Here is a 15,339-nt window from a genome sequence, read left to right on the forward strand (position 1 = left end):
GCTAAACAATACGTTACTAAATAACCAAGAGATCACTGAAGAAACCAAAGAGGAAATCAAAAAATACCTAGACACAAATGACAATCAAAACACGACGATCCAAAACCTATGGGATGCAGCAAAAGCAGTTCTAAGAGGGAAGCTTATAGCAATACAAGCCTACCTTAAGAAACAAGAAACATCTCAAACAAACAATCTAACCTTACACCTAAAGGAACTAGAGAAAGAACAAACAAAACCTAAAGTTAGTAGAAGGAAAGAAATCATAAAGATCAGAGGAGAAATAAATGAAATAGAAACAAAGAAAACAATAGCAAAGATCAATAAAACTAAAAGCTGGTTCTTTGAGAAGATAAACAAAATTGATAAACCATTAGCCAGACTCATCAAGAAAAAGAGGGAGAGGACTCAAATCAATAAAATTAGAAATGAAAAAGGAGAAGTTACAACAGACTCTGCAGAAATACAAAGCATCCTAAGAGACTACTACAAGCAGCTCTATGCCAATAAAATGGACAACCTGGAAGAAATGGACAAATTCTTAGAAAGGTATAACCTTCCAAGACTGAACTAGGAAGAAATAGAAAATATGAACAGACTGATCACAAGTAATGAAATCGAAACTGTGATTAAAAGTCTTCCAACAAACAAAAGTCCAGGACCAGATGGCTTCACAGGTGAATTCCATCAAACATTTAGAGAAGAGCTAACAACCATCCTTCTCAAACTCTTCCAAAAAATTGCAGAGGAAGGAAAACTCCCAAACTCATTCCATGAGGCCACCATCACCCTGATACCAAAACCAGACAAAGATACCACAAAAAAAGAAAATTACAGACCAGTATCACTGATGAATATAGATTCAAAAATCCTCAACAGAATACTAGCAAACAGAATCCGACAATACATTAAAAGGATCATACACCATGATCAAGTGGGATTTCTCCCAGAGACGCAAGAATTCTTCAATATATGCAAATCAATGTGATACACCATATTAAAAAACTGAAGAATAAAAACCATATGATCATCTCAACAGAAGCAGAAAAAGCTTTTGACAAAATTCAACACTCATTTATGATTAAAAAAAACTCTCCAGAAACTGGGCATAGAGGGAACCTACTTCAACATAATAAAGGCCATATATGACAAACCCACAGCAAACATCATTCTCAAAGGTGAAAAACTGAAGCATTTCCTCTAAGATCAGGAACAAGACAAGGATATCCACTCTCACCACTATTATTCAACACAGTTTTGGAAGTCCTAGCCACGGCAATCAGAGAAGAAAAAGAAATAAAAGGAATACAAATTGGATAAGATGTAGTAAAACTGTCATTGTTTGCAGATGACATGATACTACACATAGAGACCTAAAGACACCACCAGAAAACTACTAGAGCTAATCAATGAATTTGATAAAGTTGCAGGATACAAAATTAATGCACAGAAATCTCTTGCATTCCTATACACCAATGATGAAAAATCTGAAAGAGAAATTAAGGAAACACTCCCATTTACCACTGCAACAAAAAGAATAAAATACCTAGGGATAAACCTACATAGGGAGACAAAAGACCTGTATGCAGAAAACTATAAGACACTGCTGAAAGAAATTAAAGATGATACCAACAGATGGAGATACGATGTTCTTGGATTGGAAGAATCAATATTGTGAAAATGACTATACTACCCAAAGCAATCCACAGATTCAATGCAATCCCTATCAAATTACCAATGGCATTTTTTACAGAAATAGAACAAAAAATCTTAAAATTTGTATGGAGACACAAAAGACCCCAAATAGCTGAAGCAGTCTTGAGGGAAAAAAACGGAGCTGGAGGAAACAGACTCCCTGAGTTCAGACTATACTACAAAGCTACAGTAATCAAGAAAATATGGTACTGGCACTAAAACAGAAATATAGCTCAATGGAACAGGATAGAAAGCCCAGAGATAAACCCACACACCTATGGTCAACTAATCTATGACAAAGGAGGCAAGGATATACAATGGAGAAAAGACAGTCTTTTCAATAAGCGGTGCTGGGATAACTGGACAGCTACATGTAAAAGAATGAAATTAGAACACTCCCTAACACCATACACAAAAATAAACTCAAAATGGACTAGAGACCTAAATGTAAGACCAGGCACTATAAAACTCTTCGAGGAAAATATAGGAAGAACACTCTTGGACATAAATCACAGCAAGATCTTTTTTGATCCACCTCCTACAGTAATGGAAATAAAAACAAAAATAAACAAATGGGACCTAATGAAACTTCAAAGCTTTTGCTCACCAAAGGAAACCATAAACAACACGAAAAGACAACCCTCAGAATGGGAAAAAATATTTGCAAATGAATCAATGGACAAAGGATTAATCTCCAAAATATATAAACAGCTCATGCAGCTCAATATTAAAAAAACAAACAACCCAATCCAAAAACAGGCAGAAGACCTAAATAGACATTTCTCCAAAGAAGACATACAGATGGCCAAGAAGCTCATGAAAAGCTGCTCAACATCACTAATTATTAGAGAAATGCAAATCAAAACTACAATGAGGTATCACCTCACACCAGTTAGAATGGGCATCATCAGAAAACCTACAAACAACAAATGCTGGAGAGGGTGTGGAGAAAAGGGAACCCTCTTGCACTGTTGGTGGGAATGTAAATTGATCCAGCCACTATGGAGAACAGTATGGAGGTTCCTTAATAAACTAAAAATAGAATTACCATTTGACCCAGCAATCCCACTACTGGGCATATACCCAGAGAAAACCATAATTCAAAAAGACACATGCACCCCAAAGTTCACTGCAGCACTATTTACAATAACCAGGTCATGGAAGCAACCTAAATGCCCATCAACAGACAAATGGATAAAGAAGATGTGGTACATATGTACAATGGAATATTACTCAGCCATAAAAAGGAACGAAATTGGGTCGTTTGTAGAGACATGGATGCATCTAGAGACTGTCATGCAGAGTGAAGTTAAGTCAGAAAGAGAAAAACAAATATCGTATATTAACGCATATATGTGGAACCTAGAAAATGGTACAGATGAACCGGTTTGCAGGACAGAAATAGAGACACAGATGTAGAGAATAAACGTACGGACACCAAGGGGGGAAAGCGGTGGGGGGTGGGGGTGGTGTGATGAATTGGGATATTGCGATTGACATGTATACACTAATATGTATAAAGTGGATGACTAATAAGAAAAATAAATAAATAAATAAAATAAAATACAAAGAGGAAAGAAAGTTCACTGAAAAAGAAAATATATATATATATATGTATAGGCCAGACCTAGTCACAGGGTCTCATCCAACCATAGGGGGCCATGAAGGTCAAGCCTACTCTGCACCCAGAAGATGGAGAGCTGCCAATATTCAGTGAGCAGCAATAATGGTTACTATAGTCTAGAAACAGTGAAGAACGGATTTGGTTTATAACTGACAATATTCAACAATGGCTCTCCCTGCATTTGAAAGAGGGCAATCAATGTAATTTAGGTTAGATACAAATAATAGGCTTTCTCATTTTAGGATTCACACAATTTGAGGAGAGAAAACTTTCCATATGGGATAGTTGATAACTGTTGGTCTGTTACTCAAACCCGATCAACCCTAAGATTTTCATTGGGAAATAACCCCCAACCCATACTGAACCATATGGATGAACTGAGTTCTTAATCAGATGCAATGGTCGACATTTACTGGTCTAAATCAATCAACATAATCTTATCCACTTGATCATAGTGATTTGAAATAGAAGTAAGCATGTAACATAAATCATCCAGTCAGCACTGAACCCAGAATTTTAATATTAAAGTTGAGAGAGAGTATAGTATACTCTGAGTATAGACAAGAAAGATGTAGCCTTGGCAAATGTTAGCACCCACCATTTTGAGAGGGGCCACCCACACATGAAAATTACCATTTTTGACACTGTTCAACTGCTAGATTAAATCAACCTTGGAGTTTTACCATTTAATACAGTTTATGCTAGACATTCTGTTACTGACAAAATAAAATCCAAAATGAACAATTTGACTCATAAGGCTTCAGACACTTTCATCAGTATAATCATAAGAAAATAGGGTTTATAAATCAAAATAGAGGAATACTACTTACAAAGAAGTGGCACCAGAATTTCTCTTAGCATTGCATTACAATATAATTTGATAAAATTAACCTATCCCCTACTCCTTTTTTTGTCATATTGGCATAGCCTTTGATTTATTTTCTTATTTATTGAAATATAGCTTACTTACAATAGTATATTAGTTTCAGGTATAAAACATAGTGATTTGATATTTTTATAGATTACACAAAATACAAAATTATCATAAAATATTGACTACATTCCCTGTGCTGCACATTACATCCCTGTAACTTATTTATTTATAGTCTGGTAGTTCATACCTCTCAATCCCCTACTCTTAACCTGTGTCTTTGTGTTGGCTCTTGCAAAGTTTTCTTATAGGAGCACTAAAAGACTTTGTCAATTACAGAGGAAAGCATTTAGAGTTCTTGAGACAATCTGAGATAGAGATAACAAAAAATAGAACATTAAAAAAAATAGAGGCTGGCAAAACTCCAGAAAGCTGTAAGCTATGGAATTGACCCCTTACTATAAACAGCCCACGCCCCAAAAATGTATGTGCAATAAAGTCCCCTAACCGGATGAATGCTTGGTATCAGAGATTTATTTTTATAAATGAGTTCCGCCTCAGTGCAGAGGTGGTACAGAAGCTAAGCTCCACATGGAGAAGCCAGAGCCCAGGAGGCAGAGAGGCCAGAACAAAATTACACCTCAACCCAAAAAATCAGCAAACAATTGGGTGAAAGCTTTAGATTGAAGAACATATGATGAAATCTGGAAGTAGAGAATATTAAAACTAAATAAAACTACACTTCAAGAAAACCTCTAGATTACTTTGAAAGATACATGAGTAGAATAATTTTACTTTCTCCACATTTTTCATTCACAGAATCAACATACGGGAGCAAAAACGTTTCTCTTCTCCCACTGAAGAGCATTCAAACTGGCAGCGATGGTTTATAAAGTCAAACACAACCACTGTGTGTACACTCCAATGAGAAGCAGTGGTCCAAAATTGTGCTATATATAAGCCAGGCCAGGAGTCTTAAATCCTACTCCAGATTTGCCTTTAATAAGCAGAGGGACACTAGCTGGGCCTTACATGAAAGGGGATAGTATAAGACTGCCTCTGACTCTATGAAAAGTAGTAGTAACTTGGATATGTAACTTATTTAATATTTATCTCATGCCTATACTCTGTGCCAGTTACTTTGCTAGCCTATGACAATACACTATTAACCTATTTATATATGGCATTCTAACTTTGAAATTCCTTTCCTGTATACCCGGTAGTTTTCTTGGAAAACTCCTGTGCAAGAGGATAACCAATCAATAGTATGCCCATTTCCCTGATGAGGAAAATGAGCTAGCATGAGGGCAAGAGATTTGTCCAATATTGGATAATCAATGGCTGAACCAAAGCTAGAATCCAAGATTTTTAATTCTAATTTAGGATGCTGGGACCAAAAAAAAAAAAAGTACAGTAAAATGCTTTTTATTGCCCCAGAAAGAACAATGAGTGATAGGGGGGAAAAAAAGACCTTGATGCTGTGAACCAAAATGGAGTCATCCTGGAGAAGCAAAAGGTGCTTAAGAAGAAAATAATTTTGTTCGGACAGACAAGTTTGCAACACATAAATGTCAGCATTTTAATAAAGGAACAGTATCTCAGATCTGACTGAAGTAAACCACAGTCATAAATTACAGTACCTGAACTTCAATGAGTTTTTAAAAATACATCACCAACCAAAGATTAATCCCCAAGGTCAACAAGCACTGTCTGCAACAAAGGAGAGCTAGTCCAGAGACAAATGACTCAGAGAAAGGAAGGGTTTCAACCCTGAGAGCAGTGACAAGCGAGATGCCATGGGAATCAATATGGAAACTACGACGGCTCACCTTTTATTTCTAAGTCTGGGGAGGAAGCAACGAGTAAGAATGCTGAAGCTTGCAAACGCTGGGAAAGAAAATCCTGAAGACAGGATAAGTTAGGAGAACATAACTGAATTCAGTATAACTTTGACAGAACTGGAGTCCAGGGAAATAATTTACTGACTAATGTAACTCAGCATGAGTAAATAAATATGAAATAATAAGTCTAGTGACGAATATAGCAAAACCAGCAAGACACAGCAATAATGAGCGGAATCTGTATCCTACTGAGGTTTTCGAGTACCCAAAAATGGAACATTATACTAAATAATTCAGGCAATGGACCACTGCCCATAAGGAGCAGCTCTGATGCATCAATCTTGAATCTTTGGGATGCAGCATAAATAATGTCGTGGTTCTGTAACGCTGTTGTATATTCCACAGGTTCCTTGTTTTATTTTTTAGATTTTAGCTTTTGCCTGTTCTCACCTTTCACATGTAAATTATTTTTTATTTTATAAAAATTGCAGGTATTTACGACCTAAGGAAATTAGAATTTACCAAGTCCAACAGCTTTTGTTTTACAGGTGGAGGAGACTGAGACTCTATATTAATTTTCTGTAAATTTAGGAGATGGCTTGTTCGTCCTATCAATCTCTGAAACTTTCAAGAGTACATGAATCTCATTGCACGTGTCTGTATAGGACAATAACCTAGTCCTACAAGGCAGTAACAAGGGGATACCTTCTACGCTATGGATGTCTTATCCCTGTAAGTACAGGGATACTTAAATTTATACCAAATGTCTATAATATAAATGTTATATGTCTACACTGTTAGCTATAATGAACAATACACTTGTACTTGTATTTGGTGAGTGAAATTAACATTTCAACTGGAATTAGAAATGCCAGATTTAATAGCTTCCCCAAGATTTCACTACTTGCTATAATTCCAAAATTCCTTACAATTTATTATGGCACTCTGCAGCCATGCTAACATCTAATCCCATCTCGGTGCCAAAGCTACTCCTGCTAAATAGAAAGAAAATCATATTTTGTGCCTGTCAGTGAGGAAGAAGACAGCAATCCCTGGAGGTGATTTGAGAAGTAGAAGACTCCAAGGGCACTGAGAGAACAGAAGCTCTACCGTAACCCCTGTGGCAGCACACCTCCTAAAGAGGCATTTTGGGTGAACGGGCGATGGGAAGTGGAAGCTCCTGGAAGAGCTTCAGAGAAGAAAGGGCTGGAAGATGAGACTGGGCATTGCTGGAATCTCAGTAAAGAGCAGTCTTAGCTGCTGATGTGGCTTGCCCTCCACTTACTCCTCTTCCTTCCAGTTCTACTGAAATTCCATCAATGGTCTTACATCTAACCAAATATAAACAAATGGGACCTAATTAAACTCAAAAGCTTTTGCACAGCAAAGGAAACCGTAAACAAAACGAAAAGACAACCCACAAAATGGGAGAAAATATTTACAAATGATGCAACCAACAAGGGATTAATCTGCAAAATTTACAAATAGCTCATGTAGCTCAATATCAATAAAACAAACAATCCAATCAAAAAATGGGCAGAAGACCTAAACAGACATTTCCCCAAAGAAGACATACAGATGGGCCAAGTACATGAAAAGATGCTCAACATCACTAATTAGAGAAATGCAAATCAAAACTACAATGAGGTATCACCTCACACCAGTGAGAATGGCCATCGTCAAAAGACTACAAACAATAAATGCTGGAGAGGGTGTGGAGAAAAGGGAACCCTCCTGCACTGTTGTTGGGAATGTAAATTGATACAGCCACTATGGAGAACAGTACGGAGGTTCCTTAAAAAACTAAAAATAGAGCTATCATATGATCCAGCAATCTCATTCCTGGGCATATATCTGGAGAAAACCATGGTTTGAAAGAATTCATGCATCCCAATATTCACTGCAGCACTGTTTACAACAGCCAAGACATGGACGCAACCTAGATGTCCATCAACAGATGAATGGATAAAGAAGATGTGGTACATATATACAATGCAATATTACTCAGCCATTAAAAAGAATGAAATAATGCCATTTGCAGCAACATGGATGGACCTGGAGATTATCATACTAAGTGAAGTAAGTCAGACAAAGACAAATATCATATGATATCACCTATATGCGGAATCTAAAAATTAATAACACAAATGAACTTATCTGCAAAACAGAAACAGACTCACAGACTTAGAAAACAAATTTATGGTTACCAAAGGGGGAAAGGTTGGGGGGAGGGACAGATCGGGAGTTTGGGATTGATATATACACACTACTACATTTAAAATAGATAACCAACAAGGACCTACTGTATAGCACAGGAAACTCTGCTCCATATTATGTAATAACCTAAATGGGAAAAGAATTTGAAAAAGAATAGATACATGTATATGTATAACTAAATCACTTTGCTGTACACCTGAAACTAACACAACATTGTTAATCAACTATACTCCAAATAAAATAAAAATTAAAAAATAAATAAAATTTTAAAAAACAAGAACAAAATCAATAAGGGACTAATGTCGGTAAACTGAGCTGAAGCCAGCGTACCCCCGCTAAGAGGGCAGCCACTACTCAGCTCATGTTGCAATGTGGACTCCTCACGGCCAAAACTTAACATTTATTTTTTTTAAAGAAAAGCTGCAAATATGAATTTTTATGTAAAATATTTAATTTTTAAGACAACAGTCAGTTCAGTTTTATCTTTAAAATACCATACTGACCAAACAAAATATATCTACAAGCCAATTGTGGCAAATGGGTCGCCAATTGGGAAGTTGTATCCTGGTCCAAATTCTAGCTTCTAATATAAAAATACATTTATTCCAGGCCAGAATATGTTAAGAGGATCTGTTTCCTTTTTTAATAGACCTTATGATAAGTAGCCTTATACCCTGTGGGGTTTTATAGGATTCACGGTTCCCCAGAACTATTGTGAAAATGAAAGCAAGATGAATTTTTGTGTGATTCATCACTGGAATTTGTTCAAAGAGTGGTCTGACACCTATAATCATCCCATCACCTGATACCTAATTTCAATTTTTATTTCCACAAAAAATTTGGAAAATTAAATTTAGATTTTTAAGCAAAATTAGCAGCCTACTAAAAGCAACCAGGAAATATCTTAAGGACACTGAATCTCAAGACAAAACATTGGCCATCACAAATTATCAAATAGTCAAATAGAATGAAATCATAATGTGAGAAACCTATGTTCACAATGACACAATTATTCTATTTTTGATTTTAGATCTCATAAGCTAATGGGCAAGGAGAGGAAAAGGATTTAAGTTAATATTACCAGCCAAAAAGCACGAACCTTGAGTGAACAAAATTTCTGTGGCTAGAATATAAAACACTTACTTATAGATATTATTTTAGATTTTAGTTGGAATGACATTTCTGGATCTGAAACGTTTTATTAGTCAGTGTATGAATTAGAAACAACTCTGTGAGAAATAGTTTTTTTAATTTGGGTCTTATTTTTTTGCAGGGGGGTTGTTGTTTTTACCCTCTTCATCTATTTCTTACATGCCCGATAAGTCAAAGAGAAATATGTAGGTGTAGGATGTTTATTTTTTGTTCTTGGAACATCTCTTTAAAAAGAGCATGAAAGTAAAGTTTAAAGAATAAGAGAAATCAAGAATGACAACAAGTTGTCATATCTAATTTTAAGCATTACCCCTGAAATTAGTGTCATTATATTAGGTACAGCATCTGCATGACACTACAGGCTTAGGGTGCAAATTAAGTTAATTTGGAATAAGAAAAATCAGGTTTTAGAGATAAAGAGTATAATAAAAATATATAATTTGACTTGCAATATAAACAATTTTTAAGCTACTGCTGATTCTTACTATAATTTCTCACATTAACAGGTGAAAAATAAGAAAGGGACTGCTAGGTTGCCTCCAATATTTATTTCTTCCTCATTTAAAAAAAAAAAAAAAAGCCCTGCTTTGTATCTGAGTGCATCATTGCTTAGAATAAAGGTTTCTTTTCCCAAGTTAACCCTGAATCCTGGTGTGGCCATGCGGCAAACTTCTGGTCAATGGGATATGATCAGGAGTGATTTGTGCAACTTTTGAGCCTTGACATTAAAACTAAGTGCACTCTCCTCTTTATCTTTGCACCATCTCATTAGCTGGAGTGCAGACAAGGTGATGGGCCATCTTGAACTACACAGTAACAGGCAATTCCCTAGGGATGCTGCAGAAATGATGTGGAACGAACCTGGGTCCCTGGCACAAGGCCGTCCTCATATCACCCACCCTGGCCTAGTTATGGCCAGACCACATATGAAAGAGATAACACATATCTTGCTTAGTCCAGTGTAAATTTAGGTCTGTGTTACAGTACCTGAATAACCTAACAAATACAAAATTTGGTTATAACAAGATCCAGAATAACTAGCAATCAAATCATTTAGAAGTCAGTTGCAGCAACACAGAAACTGCAAAAAAGGAAAACTAGTGCCCGTATTATGCCTGAGAAAGCATTTGGGGAAATTATCTGCAATCCTGGGAGGCAGACCATGTGACCCTGAGCTTGCAGAAACTACGAGGGAAAATCACAAAACTGATATGTACTGGTTGTTTCTTTTCACTTTCAGCAAAGTTGAACAAGAGCTACTAAAAGCAATGCGAGCAAATTTCTATGCTGAAATTGAAAGGAATTTGGCTCTTTTTTTAAGATAGATTTTCACAGCCCAATGTCTGAAATTTAAGGTGACTAAGAATCTGGTAATTTGGGGCTTTGCAAAATTGATCAAGCCAACTGAAATACTTTTAAGATGTGAATCTCAAAAGGTAGTTTCAGTGAGAGATAACTCTATGGCCCCAAAGCTTTCTCCCTTAAAGACCAGACAATGTGAGCCAGTTGAGCAGCTAAAAATCAGATTGAGATTACTGCCTTATCCTCTCAGCTTATTTTCAAGTGGCAGATTCTCTCCAAGAATGTATCTCTGAACTCACTACAGATGTGACTTGTGCAGATTAATGGGCAATGAGGAACCTTCCAGACAGCAATATCTGGAATCATAAAGAACGAACAGAAAAGATTCTTCCAGAGAGCAAATGAGGAGATGCCCTAACCAAGGAACTTACTCATCTACCAGTTTAGGACTCTTTTCCTGCCCAGCAGCACATGATATTTTATACAGATCACTAACTTCTGATATTTCCCATTCCTGCCTTTTTCAAATAGTAGATTGTAATATGGCCATGCCATCATTATTGTCCATTACATGTACTGGGGGGACAGATAACTTGTCATGTAATTCAGAGGTGATATACATGGAGGAGCATATCTCAAATATCTAAAACTTTTAATTGAAGATGGTCCTGGTACAGAAATTTGGATTGTCTTTCTTGAGAAGGAGTGACTGTGTTCTATACATGGGAAGAAGAGAATGCATTGGTTTTTGTGTGACCAAGAGGATGCATATGGTAAAGACTATTTGTTTCCAAATGCCCATTCTTCCCTTATCTAAGAGTAATAGATACTGAGATTTATTAATAGATTTTTAGCTGGCCTAGAGTTGCCAGAATACAGACTATATTCCTCAAATTTCTCAATATTCCCAAAATTCATATAATAAAGCCTTGGCCAATGATGCATGAGAAAAAAGTAATATGAACTCCTCAAAAAGTTAAACATTAAATTACCATATGGCCCAGCAATTCCACTCCAACATATGTATCTGAGAGAATTGAAAACATATGTCCACACAAAGACTTGTACATGTTTGCTTATAACAACATTATTCGTAACAGCCAAAAAGTGAAATCAATCCAAATGTTCATCAACTGTTCAATGGATAAATAAAATGAATACATCCTTATGACGGAATAGCATTCTGCAATTAAAAAGTATAAGATACATATATATGCTACAACACAGATTCACCTTGAAAACATTCTAAGTGAAAGAAGGAAATCACAAAAGGCCACATATGACTCCGTTTATGGGAAATGTCCAAAATAGACAAATCCATAGAAAAAAGAAAGTAGATGGATGGTTGCCAGAAAATGGAGAAGAAGTGGGGAATTGGGAGGTAGGAGTTTCTTTTTGGAGTGATAGAAAAATTTTGGAATTAGACAGTGGTGATTATTGTACAACTCTGGGAATATATTAAAAAACACCAAATTATACATTCTAAAATTTTTAAGTGTGAATTTTATGTTTTGTGAATTTTACCTCAATAAAAAAAGTAATACAAGCAACTCCCAGGTCATATAAAAAAGAGGTGTGTCCTCTCTTTCTTTCCTTCAGCTCCCTGGCTGGAATGCAGATGTGCTGGTAGGGACTGTCTTGGATACGTAGAGGAAGGCAACTCACTAAGCGGAGAGTGAGACAGAAGAAGCTTTGTGTCTCATACTGCAGAGTTAACTAAGCAACACTGGACAGCACTGTCCTAGACGGTCAGGTGGAAAATAATTAAAATTCAATTTAGTTTAAACCTTTGTTATTTAGGGTCTCTGTTACAGCAGCCAAACCTTTATTATAACTCAAGTATTAGAAAGAAAATTACGTAACTTCCAGAATTTCTAGTAAATTATTGTTATTATCTTTTAACTTCTGTCCCACCATCATACAGAGATTGAGATTCTAAGTAGAAAGCACATCTAGAGATGCAGAGTGGTGTTGTCTCTGGGTGCCTAAGCTTTGTCGTTAGACAACCCTAAAATTAAGTCCTCCTCTGACACATGCTCCCCTTATGACTGATTATTTAATCCCCACAGCCAAATGTTTCTCATGGGTAAACTGAAAATAATAATATCAGCTTTATGCCTAACATATCACAAGGGCTCAATAAATTGCAGATTTTTAGACACAACACTCACACTTGGGGTATTGTTGGAGGTTTTGATTTTTCTTTATATATGCAAGTTTTTCTCCACAGAAATCATTACTTTTATTTCTTTGTCTTCTGCTTTTTAAATGCTCTCTAGCTCTAAAACTGATTGCTGACCATACAATGAAAAACTGCTTCTTGATTAATGTTCAATATTACCAATTAAAAAATGAATGAGAGCAGGCAACAGCTATGATTGGCTATGGCTAATAGTAACTAAATGAACAGGTAGAATAAATAAGAAATATTTGTGATAAGCTATTTTTTGAAAGCAATTCAAATTAGACAGTCTTTTGTATAAACCCTCTGGGGGTAACAGTGCTCTTGAAAAGTTGTTATTCATGCCCATGAGATGCAGAAACCAAACTGCAATCGCCAAAAACCTGTGTCATTCAGCCGGATGCATGGTGCCAAGTCACAGTTGGCAGTCAGGAAGAAAAGATGCCAAATTACTGTACTGTCTGACGCCTTTAAATGAACCTTAAATGAACAATTCATCTCTTGAGCTCAATATGCTATAGGCATGTTACTTCTCCCTGTGTAACGTGCTTCTCCCTGTGTCTTCAGTGGTCTTTCCTGGGACCCTATCTGTGTCCAAATTTCCACTTCTTATGGTCAGTTTGGATTAAAGTCCACCCTAACGACTTTGTTTCAAATTAATTACCTCTTTAAAATCCCTATTTCCAAATATAGTTACATTTTGAGGTACTGAGGGTTCAGACTTCAACCTATGAGGGTTTAGGGGATACAACTCGGCCCACAACAAATAGCAAAATAGCAGTCATTTTAGTGAGACTGATTAGACTCTTCAGATAGTAACTTTCTGAAATTATCACCAAAAACAATCTTGAACCAAATGTACCACTACCCTATATTTCTTCCTTTGCATAAGCTATTATATCACATCCTTCATTGTCTTTACAAACTAAAGAGTTCATTTTTCCAAGTTTTACTTTCTGTACCAACTCAGGATCAGCTAGTTTGATTCTCTCATAACCTTTTCAAGCAGACAGCTTCTAAGCATATAATAAGCCTAATATTATGCCCACTGTCATCTCCCACCTCCTTCCCCCCAAAAAGAAACAGTTAAAATGTTGGCTTAAGGACATCTGGCTTTTATTAACCTCAATAAGTCTCGATTTTTGCCACGATAAAATGAATATAATAATGGTCCGTCTTATAAATGTGTTGTGAGGTTTAAAAGAAGCAAGGATATATGGAAAGTGTTTAGCATCATAGCCAACGTGTAAGAGATTGCTCTGTAAATACTTCTTCTTCTGTTTATTATTAAATCACATACAATTTTGACCATAATCTTTAATAATCGTATTTACATTTAAAATTATTGGATAGTATGAAATATTTCAAATTAATTTGAAATACAAGCAATGCAAAAACTACACAATAAAAAAGCATGACACCTTAGTTGATTAGTTCCTATTATAGGCATATTTACTGCCCTCTGGTGGCCACTGCCTTTACAGAGCCATTACTAAAGGAAATGTGTACCAAAAATTCTGTATCACGGTCCTTTAGAAAATATTATCAATCTGTATTAATAATTAAGGGAATCATTAGATATAAGCAATTATACCCTGACATTTGATTTTGAGAAACTAAATATCTCTACTTTATAAAACCACAGTCTTTAAAAATTTGTATGCTTATAAAAAGATTCATTTGGGGAACTCTGACTCAGGAGACCTTCACAAGACTAGTTTTGCTGTCATTTAAACATTTGCCCAACTGAATTTTGAAAAAGCACTGAATTAGATCAGTGTTTTCGTAAGGGTTGTTTTCTTAAATATCTGGCCAAAGTTACACGGTTGCTTTTAAGGACCCATATGACAACCTTGCTTTACATCATCATTACCATCTTTGCTCAAGTGTATATCTAGCTTAGTTTCAGCTCTAGAGTAATTCTTAATGTTTCCATAACATTTTTGTATTAATTTAAATATCCCAAGCTGGAAGAGATTAAAAATTTTAACACATGACTTTGTTTTCCACTAATGCAAATCCATCAGTCTTGATAATTTTAATAAGAAAAATTATAGAGGGATAGGCAGAATACTGGATTTAAGAGTTAACTGTTTTTTAAGTAATTATAGAAAACATCAATGATTGAAGTTGAATATCAGGAAGAACCTGATACAGTCTAGGGAAATTTCATTAATCCAAAGAAATCTCTATCTCAACCTTTCTTTTTTTAATGTAAATTATTGTTATTATAATATAATAACAATTTAAGAGACATAAATATAAGCCTAAGTTTAAGTTTTTACACATTTATAAAACCTAAAGTAGTTTTTTAAAATGAGAACAACCCACAAAACTACTTCAAATTAAGAAAATTAATTTCACAATAGTCACTAAATTGCTGATTGTAGCTTAAATATGATACTGTTCTGGGGCAGGTTCTTTGAAAGGCAGCTGGTCTATCCCACCGTGAGCT

This window comes from Eubalaena glacialis, chromosome 20, assembly GCF_028564815.1.
Source record: "Eubalaena glacialis isolate mEubGla1 chromosome 20, mEubGla1.1.hap2.+ XY, whole genome shotgun sequence".
NCBI lineage: Eukaryota > Metazoa > Chordata > Mammalia > Artiodactyla > Balaenidae > Eubalaena > Eubalaena glacialis.